The 12,292-nt window shown below is 40.2% G+C and overlaps 1 non-coding gene across 1 annotated transcript; it reads left to right on the top strand.

Annotated features, from left to right (window-relative positions):
* The first annotated feature begins 10,623 nt into the window (after window positions 1-10,623).
* On the top strand, window positions 10,624-10,730 carry LOC133781098 (small nucleolar RNA R71). Its single transcript, XR_009869894.1, has one exon. It is a non-coding gene; the product is annotated as a small nucleolar RNA R71 (small nucleolar RNA).
* Window positions 10,731-12,292: the final 1,562 nt, after the last annotated feature.

Here is a 12,292-nt window from a genome sequence, read left to right as displayed (position 1 = left end):
TTCGGCACAAGGCGATCCTAGTGAGCAATTAGCAAAAAGGCCACAACGGGAACAAATACCCAGCTCAGGGTGAGCCTAGGGGTATTTTGGTAAATTAGTACATTGCCGAGGTTTATTGGGTAATGGATATTTAATTGGTTTTTATTGAAGATAGCTGAGATTTATTTAAGAAATGGTGGCAAATGATCATTCTGCCCCTATGGGGATTAAAGGGCAAGCTTTGGACTTAAGGGCATTTAGGTCATTAATGGGCTTTGTCTATACTTAGCCAAAGTAGAAGGTTGTGGATTAGAAGGAAAGAAATTAAAGGAAACATGCAGAACTCTCCCAAACTCTCTGTCTCGTTCCTCTCTTCTACCTTACTTGGAGCTTAAGGAAAATTGAAGCTTGGAGTGTAGGATCAAGCTAGGATCAGCTTGGGGACCATTGGGCAGCCATTAAGGTAACGATTTTGAGCTTCAAAACTCTGAATTCTAAGTTCTTACTCTATTTTTATGGTGTTTTGAGCTTTAGGGTTTGGGTATGGATTTTGGGGATTTGTTGGAGTTTTGAGGAAAAAGTTGGTTAGGTTTTGTTGCTTTTGATGAGTAGAATGGATTTCTATGGTTAATTCTGGGTTATGAGGTATTAAGGGATGGATTTTGAAGCTTTGGCTCGGGGAGATTCGAAGAGAAAAACCCAAAATTTAAGGTTTCTGGTATCAGCGCTGTAGCGCTAGGTTGGGAGCGTGACAGCGCTAGGCTGTGTTTTTAGGCGATTTGAGTTTCTGACTCTATCACCGTAGCGCCCAGTAGGTAGCGCTGTAGCACTACTCGGCTTTCAGAACTTGATTTTTTGGTATTTTTTAGGGTTTTTGCTCAGGGGCTTGGGGGACGATTTCACCACCCCGTTTGGTGGAATTGGAGGTCCCGGGAGCATGGGATTGGACCAGGGTTCATTTATGGAATCAAATGATGATAAGACATTATCTATGGGTTGTGAATAGGTTGTTGCTAAGGCTCAGGACGGGATTGTACTCGGGGGTCGCTTAAATCCAGTGATTGGACAAAAGGTAAGAAAACTGCACTTGTTGCGATAATTTTGCTATGCAAGTGCACACAGTCGCAAACTCGTAATAAAATGGTAAAACCAAGTATCGTCCTCAAGGACTGAGTTATCAATTACCAGTCAATTAATTTCTTGTTCTATTTGATGAATTGAAATTCTTGATTTTTGTAAAATACAGCAAAAGAACCAATAAAGTGCAGAAATAATAATCGACAATTAAATAGAATAATAACTAATAATAAAACTTTTAATTTAATCACTGAGAAACAATTAGGATATTCAATCTCATCAACTATCCTCCCTATTATTCCCTAATGCAAAGTGTGAATTCTTCTTATTTTTACCTAATTCAATTAACAAGTTGATACAGCAGCCTATAATCATACTATGAATTATAAACTCAACCTAGGTGACAATTTCCTATATTTCTATGGTAAATTGAACCACAAAGGTAGCATTAATCTCAATCAACTTAATAACAGTTACACAATTAATTCAGATACTTTCGTTCTAAATTAAAATTATGTCCAATATAACCACAGCAGAATTAAATCTCACTTCTCAGATTTTGACTTAAAAACATATATATATGACTAAAGATGGCCAATCAATAATCAATCTATAAGAACAGGTTATAAGGAATTGAAGAAGATTGAAGAAGAGGAAATTAAAATTGCATTAGGTCATAACAGAAATTCAAGTGATTCAATTGAACATCCTAAACAGAAAATTAGTTCATAGTCATAGTGCTAATCACAACAGAAATTAAAGATAACATCAGGAAGAAAAACATGTAAAAATACTCTAAGCTTGAGCCTTCAAAACCAGAACTCCTCCCTTCGTCCGTACGTCCCTATTCCTCTCCTTTTCGCAATCTTAAAACCTAAGATTTCAAAAATTAAAGAAGCAGGCCGCGGCTCTACATGCACTATGCCGCGGCCCGTATCACAATTTCTGGGCAGGAGGTCCTTTTCATGCCGCGGCTCTCTGAAGCCATGCCGCGGCCCGCATCGACGAATTCCGGGCAGAGTACCCATCTATGCCGCGGCCCGAAGACTTCCTGAAAAACAATGCTTCTGTTTCCCACCTAGCCGCGGCTCCCTTTTGCTCATGCCGTGGCTCTTAAGGGAAATCTCATTTCTTCAAGTTTTCATCCCAAAATTTCACCAACACTTCCAAATTGTGTTGAGAACCATTCTTGATCCAAATATGATGGAAAACTCGGTTATTTCTTCCCTTTCTTTGGCATTTTCTTCCACATGCTCAATTCTTCCTGATATTCACAAAAACAACCAAACAAAGCATAAACACGCGCTAAAACAAGGAAAAACAAAATAAAAGACTACTAAAAACATCACCAAAACATAATAAAAACTAGACTCAACAAACTCCCCCAAACTTAACCTTTACTCGCCCTCGAGTAAAGACCAAATTAAACTAATCAAAAAGAAACAAACACAAACGAACAAGCTAAACCATCATTACCATCTACACTGCTTTGCCAAAACTCATGAAATCTCAATTGCAATATTTATAACCAGAATTTCAGCCCAATTGCCTTAAAGTCCAACTTATACAGTTCAATTAGGGAAATCAATAATATATCATGAAAATGACTACAACACTTGGATTCTATCATATATGCTCAATTCATTCCAGACATTTCCACAAACCAACATCTGCAATATGCTTGCATTACTTGACCTTCTCCACTAATGTCAACAACACATGTTTTGAAATCAAAAGGACTTTCACAGGTTATAGTGTTAGGCTTAGGTAAGGGTAGATGAAATTCTCATTTAGGCTCAGTCGTTACCATAAGCATAAAAAAACCTTGAAACCCACCAAATTTCTCTTTACCACACCAAAAATCACCCTTTTATACAATTAGAGAGAGAGATGACAACACTTTTCATTATTTTCTTCTTTTCTTTTTCTAGACTTATAACTTTTTTTTTTCAAATCACACTCCCCCAAACTTATTATTTTCTATATATATATATGATCAAGGAGTGTGACAAAGTGATATTATATATTTTTTTTTTCAAAGACTTCTCTCTCTCTCTCTTCTTTTTGTACAATCATACTATATTCCAATCATACCAATTCCTTACTATTTTTCCTTCTTCTTTCCCACAAATTATATGCTTATGATAACAAAAGGAAAGGAAAACACAAATAAAAAAGTTCTGAAATTTAGGCACAAGTAGTATGATCAAGAACAAAAAACAAGTTTAAGGCTCAAAAAGGGTAACTAAGGATAATTAACTCAAGGTCGGCTTGGAAGGCACAATCGATCCAATAAAATTTCCTAAATCACTTTTCTAAACACATGTCATCAAGAATTTCGCCTCAAAAGCCAAATAATGCAAGTTCTATTAGATTCAAATTGTCATTCCACCAACCCTAGTCAAACACATATAATACAATCCAAAATGTTGTCTTTTCAAAACATATTAAAAATTTCCCACAAAACTTTTTAAATTCAACTCTAAAACAATTGAACCAAGCACACAGTTGAATTCAATTTCCTTTTCACGAGCAAAGACAAAGCAAGTACAGACAAGAATGATGGTTTAACCTTTACACTACAGAAAACTAAACTAAACAACGCAGAAAACAAAAAATAAAACAAAATAAGCTCCCCCCCAAACTTAAGATGCACATTGTCCCCAATGTGCTAAAGAAAAGAACAAGGGAAGAGAACTTACCTGACGCCACATCAGTATGGCGGAGGAGGTGGTGGAGGTGGCCACTGATATGGAGTGTACTGTGGCGGTGGAGTGAAATAATTCTCATCAGCTGAACTCATAGTCCACCTCGTGACCAAAGTATTCAACTCCTCAATGTGAGCCCGCCCATATTCATTTTGTTGCACCATAAAGTCATTATAGTGCTGATTTTGCGCCTGCTGCGATTGGATTAAATACTGATTTTGTTGAATAATGTAATCCAATCGAGCATGCGTACGCTGCGTGTGCTCATCAATCGGTCCTCCAATTTCCAAATTTTCAGGTGGGTTGCTGGGACCTGCTTCTTCTACTTCCTCCTCCTCAGCTTGATCAGGATCCCCTGTTTCATCAGCCCGGCTGCGCTTATTTGGCTGAGTAGAGGGAGGCTGCGTAAGAGAGGCTGGAGGGAAGGCTGTAAACAAGTTCTGATTGATTGCCCCCATTGGCCTCCGGACTAGATCGCTGGAAAAGGTTGGTACCTCATAAGTGCTGCATAAAGTCGAGAGGAAGGTACCATGGGCGACACCAGCTGTAGTGTTGAATCTACTGATGTTGCGTATGCTATATCGAATAATGCGGCCCACATCGACCTTCTTTTGGGTCATGATAGCATACACTAACAAACAACGCTCTCGATCAACAGAAGACAGATGAGACGTCGGCAGTAAACGTGCACTCACAAAATAAAACCACGCCTTCGCAGCTGTGTTTAGCTGCCAACTGAAACGTGCCCCTTCCATACTCAAGACCGCAGCCACCGCATCATAGTCTGGCTCCTCGAAATGGGCCAAATTCCAGTGTTCATCCTCTTGTGCAGAAAATGAGGGAAGATCCAGTAATTGGTTGAATGCGTAGGATGTTGTAGGCACCAATTTGCCCCTGACAAAATTATTCTGTTCTGCATCTTGATATGAGAAGTTGGCAAAAAATTCATATATAATAGAGCAGTTGGCTGAATCCACATGGGTCGAGTCACAAAACAAATTCCATCTACGTCGCACTATTTCAGCTTTGATAAGTTCATAACCAGGGTGTTGTACAGCAGGGGCCTCATTAAGGTCAAACCCCCTTTCCCTTACCGCCGATCTTTTATAAATCTTTTTAAACAACTCGGCAGCGTCCTTATTAACAAATAAATTAGTGTCATACTCAGCTGGGGCAGGTGGTGTTGGTGGTGGTTGAGTGCGTGATGAGGATGCTTTCTTGGAGGAGGTGCCTCTAGGGGGATTTCGCTTAGGACCCATAATATCTTTCAAAAAGAACCAACTAAACCCCCAAATATGCTCTCAAGAACTTGAGTATAATTTCCTTTTTGGTGTCACTTCCCCCAAACTTACTAATTACCACAATCAACAACCTCAAACACTAATTCCCACAATCAATAGCCTCAAACAATAATTCCCACAATCAATAATTGGCAAAACCCTTAATCTTCTCACAAGAACAACAAAGAACAATCCACAACACCACAATGCAATCTAATCTCCAATCAAAAGCATTAGACTAGAGAAGATACACTTACTTGAATGGCACAAAAATCCTTCTTGTGGTCTCCTTGACTGATGGAAGTCTCAAAAAAAAAATTGAGAGAAAAAGATGTTTGGAGTGTGAGTAAGATTGTGAGAGTGAATGAATGAGATAATGACTGATTTAGGGCTTTTTATCCCAATTTTCAGACTAGGGCCGCGGCATTACCTTGACTATGCCGCGGCCCGCATAGAATCGCCAGGATGTAATGCTGCGGCTCTCTCATACATATGCCGCGGCCCGCCTTGTTATTCTGGGAAAATTGGAGCTTAATGCCGCGGCCCTCCTCAGCCATGCCGCGGCCCGCCCCTATACTGCCAAATTCGTGAGCCTCTGGAACCCCCAATGCCGCGGCATCATATGGCTATGCCGCGGCCCTTAAGGAATTTTTATTTTTTTGATTTTTTTGATTTTTTTAAAGTTTTTTTCATTTTTCACGTTTTTCACGATTCTAAAAGTCCAAAAATAAACCAAATATCCATTGTTTACAAATACCAAAGTAAAATAAATAACAAGTAAAATATAGGGTGCCTCCTACAAGCGATGTCGTTAACGTCATTTAGCCGGACGCTGAACCCCTCTTCAGAGAGGCTTCAGAAGGAGGATAGACTTCGCTTGATCAAAACTACCACCCACGTAGGGCTTCAATCTCTGACCATTGACTTTAAAGGAATCACCTGAGTTGCCCCGAACTTCTACAGAACCATAAGGAAAAACTTGAACTACAGTGAATGGCCCTGACCATCTTGACTTCAGTTTGCCAGGAAACAGCCGCAGTCTTGAATTGAAAAGAAGTACCTGCTGCCCTGGTTGGAACTCTTTTCTGATTAAGTTCTTGTCATGCCAAGCCTTTGTTCTTTCTTTATAAATCTTGGCATTCTCATAAGCCTCATTTCTGAACTCGTCAAGTTCATTCAATTGCAACAGTCTTCGTTCACTAGCGGCACTCCAATCATAGTTTAACTTTTTCATAGCCCAGAATGCCCTATGCTCCAATTCAACCGGTAGATGACACGCTTTACCAAACACCAACCTGTAAGGAGACATGCCTATTGGTGTTTTGAATGCAGTTCTATATGCCCAAATCGCATCATCTAACTTTTTCGACCAATTCTTCCTCGAACTGTCAACGGTCTTCTCCAAGATGCTCTTGATTTCTCTGTTCGAAACTTCAGCTTGCCCATTTGATTGAGGATGGTAAGGCAAAGCTTTTCGGTGATAAACTCCATAACGAGCCAGCAATGCATCCAGTTGCTTATTCACAAAGTGTTTCCCTTCATCACTAATCAGAGCTCGGGGAGTGCCAAATCTAGTAAAAATATGTTTATGCAGAAAATTAAGCACAGTTTTACCATCATTGGCTCTAGTTGTTGTAGCCTCCACCCATTTGGATACATAATCCATTGCCAATAGAATATATTCATTGTTGTAAGACGGTGGAAAAGGCCCCATGAAATCAATGCCCCATACGTCAAACAGTTCCACCTCAAGAATCCCTTGTAGAGGCATTTCGTTTCTCCTCGAGATATTGCCAGTTCGCTGACATCTATCACAAACCTTGACAAACACATTGGCATCCTTGAATAATGAAGGCCAATAGAAACCACTTTGTAATACCTTAGCCGCTGTTCTTGATGCTCCAAAATGCCCTCCGCATTGTTGAGTACGACAGTGACTAAGAATGGACTGCATCTCTTCTTCAGGAACACACCTTCTGATAATCTGATCAACACAGTGCCTATAGAGAATAGGTTCCTCCCAATAGTAGTGTTTCACCTCAGAAAAGAATTTCTTTAATTGCTGCTTTGACATTTCAGAAGGCACAATTTTTGCAACCAAAAAGTTCACTATGTTTGCAAACCACGGGACAGCTAAAGTCTCACCTACCCCAAACAACTGCTCGTCAGGAAAGTGATCATTGATTTGCACTGCTTTCTTATTTTTAGTCTCCTCCACCTCAAGTCTAGAGAGATGATCAGCTACCACATTCTCGCTGCCCTTCTTGTCACGAATCTCCATGTCAAATTCTTGAAGCAACAGAATCCATCTAATCAGGCGGGGCTTGGCATCTTTCTTTGACATCAAGTATTTAATGGCAGAGTGATCAGTGTAGACAATCACCTTGTTACCAATTAGATATGGTCTGAATTTATCGCAAGCAAACACAATAGCTAGCAAATCTTTTTCTGTAGTGGCATAATTCAGCTGAGCATCATTTAGAGTCCGACTAGCATAGTAAATAGACCTGAATACCTTGTCAATCCGTTGTCCCAGAACTGCCCCCACTGCGTAATCACTGGCATCACACATCAACTCAAAAGGCAATTCCCAATTCGGAGCTATCACAATTGGAGCAGAAATAAGCTTTTCTTTCAAGAAATTGAACGCCCTCAAACATTCGTCATTAAAATCAAAGACAACTCCATTCATAAGCAAATTCGAGAGAGGCTTAGACACCTTTGAAAAATCTTTGATTAATCTTCGATAGAACCCAGCGTGACCAAGAAAACTTCTGACTCCTTTGACTGAAACTGGTGGAGGCAGCCTTTCAATGGTAGAAATTTTTGCTCTATCTACCTCAATTCCCTCACTTGAAATTTTATGGCCAAGGACAATCCCTTCTTTCACCATAAAATGGCATTTCTCCCAATTCAACACTAGATTAGCCATCTCACAACGACGCAGCACGTTCTCCAAATTACCCAAACAAAGGTCGAATGATGAGCCAAAAACAGAGAAGTCATCCATGAAAATCTCAATACACCGGTCTACCATGTCTGAAAATATGGCCATCATGCACCGTTGAAATGTTGCAGGGGCATTGCATAGTCAAAATGGCATTCTCCTGAAAGCAAATGTGCCATAAGGACATGTGAAGGTTGTTTTCTCTTGATCCTCTGGTGCAATAGCGATCTGATGATACCCAGAATACCCATCTAAGAAACAGTAGTAGCTATGGCCTGCCAATCTGTCAAGCATCTGATCAAGAAAAGGCAAAGGAAAATGATCCTTCCTTGTTGCCTTATTGAGCTTGCGGTAGTCTATACAAATCCGCCACCCCGTTACAGTCCTTGTTGGAATGAGTTCATTGTTATCATTTTTCACCACAGTCATTCCACCCTTCTTAGGTACCACTTGTACAGGGCTCACCCATGCACTATCAGAAATTGGGTAGATCACCCCAACATCCAACCATTTAAGAATCTGCTCCAATACTACATCCTTCATGGCTGGATTGAGTCTTCTCTGAGCCTCTATGGATGGCTTGCTATTCTCCTCCAATAAGATTTTATGCATCACTGTCGTTGGGCTTATTCCTCTAATATCTGCCAAGGTCCACCCAATGGCCAATTTATGCTTCCTTAGAACCCTCAATAGTTTCTCCAATTCTACCTTTGACAAGTCAGCTGACACAATGACCGGTAAAGTTTCATTCTCTCCCAAATAAGCATATTGCAAGTGATCTGGGAGGACCTTTAATTCCAACGGTGGTGGCTGCTTAATGGAGGTTAGCGGTTTATCAAACGCATCCGCTAATTCTTGAAACTTCTTCCAATATGGTTGGAAGGAGTTTATCCAGTTTACACATTCTCTGATCTCAGCATCATCATCATCATCGCACTCATCACCCAATAATACTGCCTCTAAAGCATCACTGCTCATCCTTCTCTTGGAGATTGCCTTTTCTATCACATCCACACTAAAGCAACTGTCACTAGCCACCGGATACTTCATAGACTTGAAGACATTAAAGACCACCTCATCTCCTTGAACTCTAAGCTTAAGCTCTCCTTTTTGAACATCAATAAGAGCTTGGCCTGTGGCTAGAAATGGCCTACCAAGAATAATGGGGACATCTGTGTCCTCCTCCATGTCCAGAACAATAAAGTCAGCAGGAAATATGAACTTATCCACCTTCACAAGAACATCCTCAATAATACATCGTGGATGTGTTAACGATCGGTCTGCGAGCTGTAAAGTGACAGTTGTTGGTTTTGCCTCCCCCAAACCAAGTCGTTTAAACACAGATAAGGGCATCAGATTGATACTTGCCCCCAGATCACATAAGGCGTGCTTGCATTCAAACTTGCCAATGGTGCAAGGTATGGTGAAACTCCCCGGATCTCTCAGCTTTTGGGGTAACTTCCTTTGTAAAATAGCGCTGCACTCTTCAGTGAGTGCTACAGTCTCATAGTCCTCCATTCTCCTTTTCTTTGACAGAATCTCCATCATGAACTTAACATAACTGGGCATCTGCTCCAAGGCCTCCGCAAAAGGAATGTTTATGTGCAGCTTTTTAAACACCTCAAGAAACTTAGAAAACTGTTTATCAAGGGTAGTCTTTCTAAGCCTCTGAGGGTATGGAACTCTAACTGGCTGCTCAATGACAACTGGGGGACTCTGTTCTGACTTCTGATGGTCTTCAGTAACCCTTTCTGAATCAGACTGTGCACCCATCTCTTTTTTCTGAACCACTGCCTGTGGAGGTCTAGGCTGCTCTGTTTGCTTCCCACTCCTCAGAGTGATTGCTTGAACTTGCTCCTTGGGGTTGACTTCAGTATTACTAGGCAAGTTTCCCTGGGGTCTGTTATTGAGCATATTGGCCAACTGCCCAACCTGTGTCTCAAGGTTTTGAATAGAGGATCTGGTCTCAGTCATAAATTGAGTCTGAGTGTTAGTAAGAGTCAACAGGGCAGCTTGCAGTTCATTAGGTCTCTCAGGTTGAGGCATTGATTGTTGAGGCCTAGGCTGCATTGATGACGAAGCTTGATTCATAGGTGGCTGAGGCATGTTATTCTGAAATTGGCCCTGAAACTGAGGTTGTTGGCCTTGATTATTCTTCCACGAAAAATTGGGATGATTTCGCCACCCAGGATTGTAGTTGTTGGAGAATGGGTTATTGAGTGGCCTTTGAAAATTTCCCACCGCTTGAACTTGGGCATGATCCATAGGGGTGTTATTATTCATACAGATAGGGCACTGATCAACAGAATGAGCACCACCACACATTTCACACCTCACTGCCATCTGAACCGCATTAGCAGACACACTACTCTGTTGCAACTGCTTGGTCAAAGAGGCTACTTGTGCTGTTAAGGCAGTGATTGCATCCAGCTCATGCACCCCAGCTACCTTCCTAACTCCTGATGATCTCTCCTCAGACCACTGATGGTTGTTTGTAGCCATGTCCTCTAGCAGCTCATATGCACCAGTTGCGCTCTTGCTCATAAAAGTGCCACCCGCTGCAGCATCAATAATGGTTCTGGTTGTCGGACATAAACCATTGTAGAAATTCTGTACTAGCATCCACTGTTCAATGCCATGATGAGGACATCTTCTCAGGAGTTCCTTAAACCATTCCCACGCCTCATACAATGACTCTCCGTCATTCTGGCAAAAGTTATTTATCTCTCCCCTCAATTTAGCAGCTTTGGACGGAGGGAAGAATTTGGACAAAAATTTCTGAGCTAGATCTTGCCAAGTGACAATGGAGTTTGGCTGCAGAGAGTTCAGCCAACTTTTAGCTCTGTCCCTTAGAGAAAATGGGAAGAGCCTAAGCTTGATTGCGTCATCACTCACCCCATTATATTTGAAGGTTCCACACAACTCCAGAAAGTTGGACAAATGGGTGTGAGGATCTTCAGAGGGCAACCCATTGAATTGCACAGAGGACTGCACCATTTGTAAAATAGCAGGCTTGATTTCGAAGTTGTTGGCCTCTACAGCTGGTGGGCGTATACTATTTTGTACTCCCGTCAGAGTGGGTAGCACATAATCTCTCAGGCTCCTCTCAGCGTTGGTCTGAGCCTGAACCCCTTATACAACTCCTGGATTTAGACCATTCCTGCCATCCCCATCATTTTGTGCCATCTTCACAGAATTCTGGGCCTCTCTCTTATTCTTTCTGATTTGATTGCATGACTTTTCAATCTCGGGATTCAAAGGAACAAGTGTGGCTTTTCCTTTTCTGCCACGCATATACCAAAATTCACCTGAGATAGAAAAATTTAGCAACTAAACAGATTAGAAGCAAATAAATTAAAATCAAATTAGAATAAAAATTAATTAGACTGATATTGATAATTATTTTCAGTCCCCGGCAACGGCGCCAAAAACTTGTTGCGATAATTTTGCTATGCAAGTGCACACAGTCGCAAACTCGTAATAAAATGGTAAAACCAAGTATCGTCCTCAAGGACTGAGTTATCAATTACCAGTCAATTAATTTCTTGTTCTATTTGATGAATTGAAATTCTTGATTTTTGTAAAATACAGCAAAAGAACCAATAAAGTGCAGAAATAATAATCGACAATTAAATAGAATAATAACTAATAGTAAAACTTTTAATTTAATCACTGAGAAACAATTAGGATATTCAATCTCATCAACTATCCTCCCTATTATTCCCTAATGCAAAGTGTGAATTCTTCTTATTTTTACCTAATTCAATTAACAAGTTGATACAGCAGCCTATAATCATACTATGAATTATAAACTCAACCTAGGTGACAATTTCCTATATTTCTATGGTAAATTGAACCACAAAGGTAGCATTAATCTCAATCAACTTAATAACAGTTACACAATTAATTCAGATACTTTCGTTCTAAATTAAAATTATGTCCAATATAACCACAGCAGAATTAAATCTCACTTCTCAGATTTTGACTTAAAAACATATATATATGACTAAAGATGGCCAATCAATAATCAATCTATAAGAACAGGTTATAAGGAATTGAAGAAGATTGAAGAAGAGGAAATTAAAATTGCATTAGGTCATAACAGAAATTCAAGTGATTCAATTGAACATCCTAAACAGAAAATTAGTTCATAGTCATAGTGCTAATCACAACAGAAATTAAAGATAACATCAGGAAGAAAAACATGTAAAAATACTCTAAGCTTGAGCCTTCAAAACCAGAACTCCTCCCTTCGTCCGTACGTCCCTATTCCTCTCCTTTTCGCAATCTTAAAACCTAAG

This window comes from Humulus lupulus, chromosome 5 (genome assembly GCF_963169125.1).
Source record: "Humulus lupulus chromosome 5, drHumLupu1.1, whole genome shotgun sequence".
In the NCBI taxonomy this organism is placed as follows: domain Eukaryota; kingdom Viridiplantae; phylum Streptophyta; class Magnoliopsida; order Rosales; family Cannabaceae; genus Humulus; species Humulus lupulus.
This window is presented reverse-complemented; position numbering and strand designations above follow the sequence as displayed.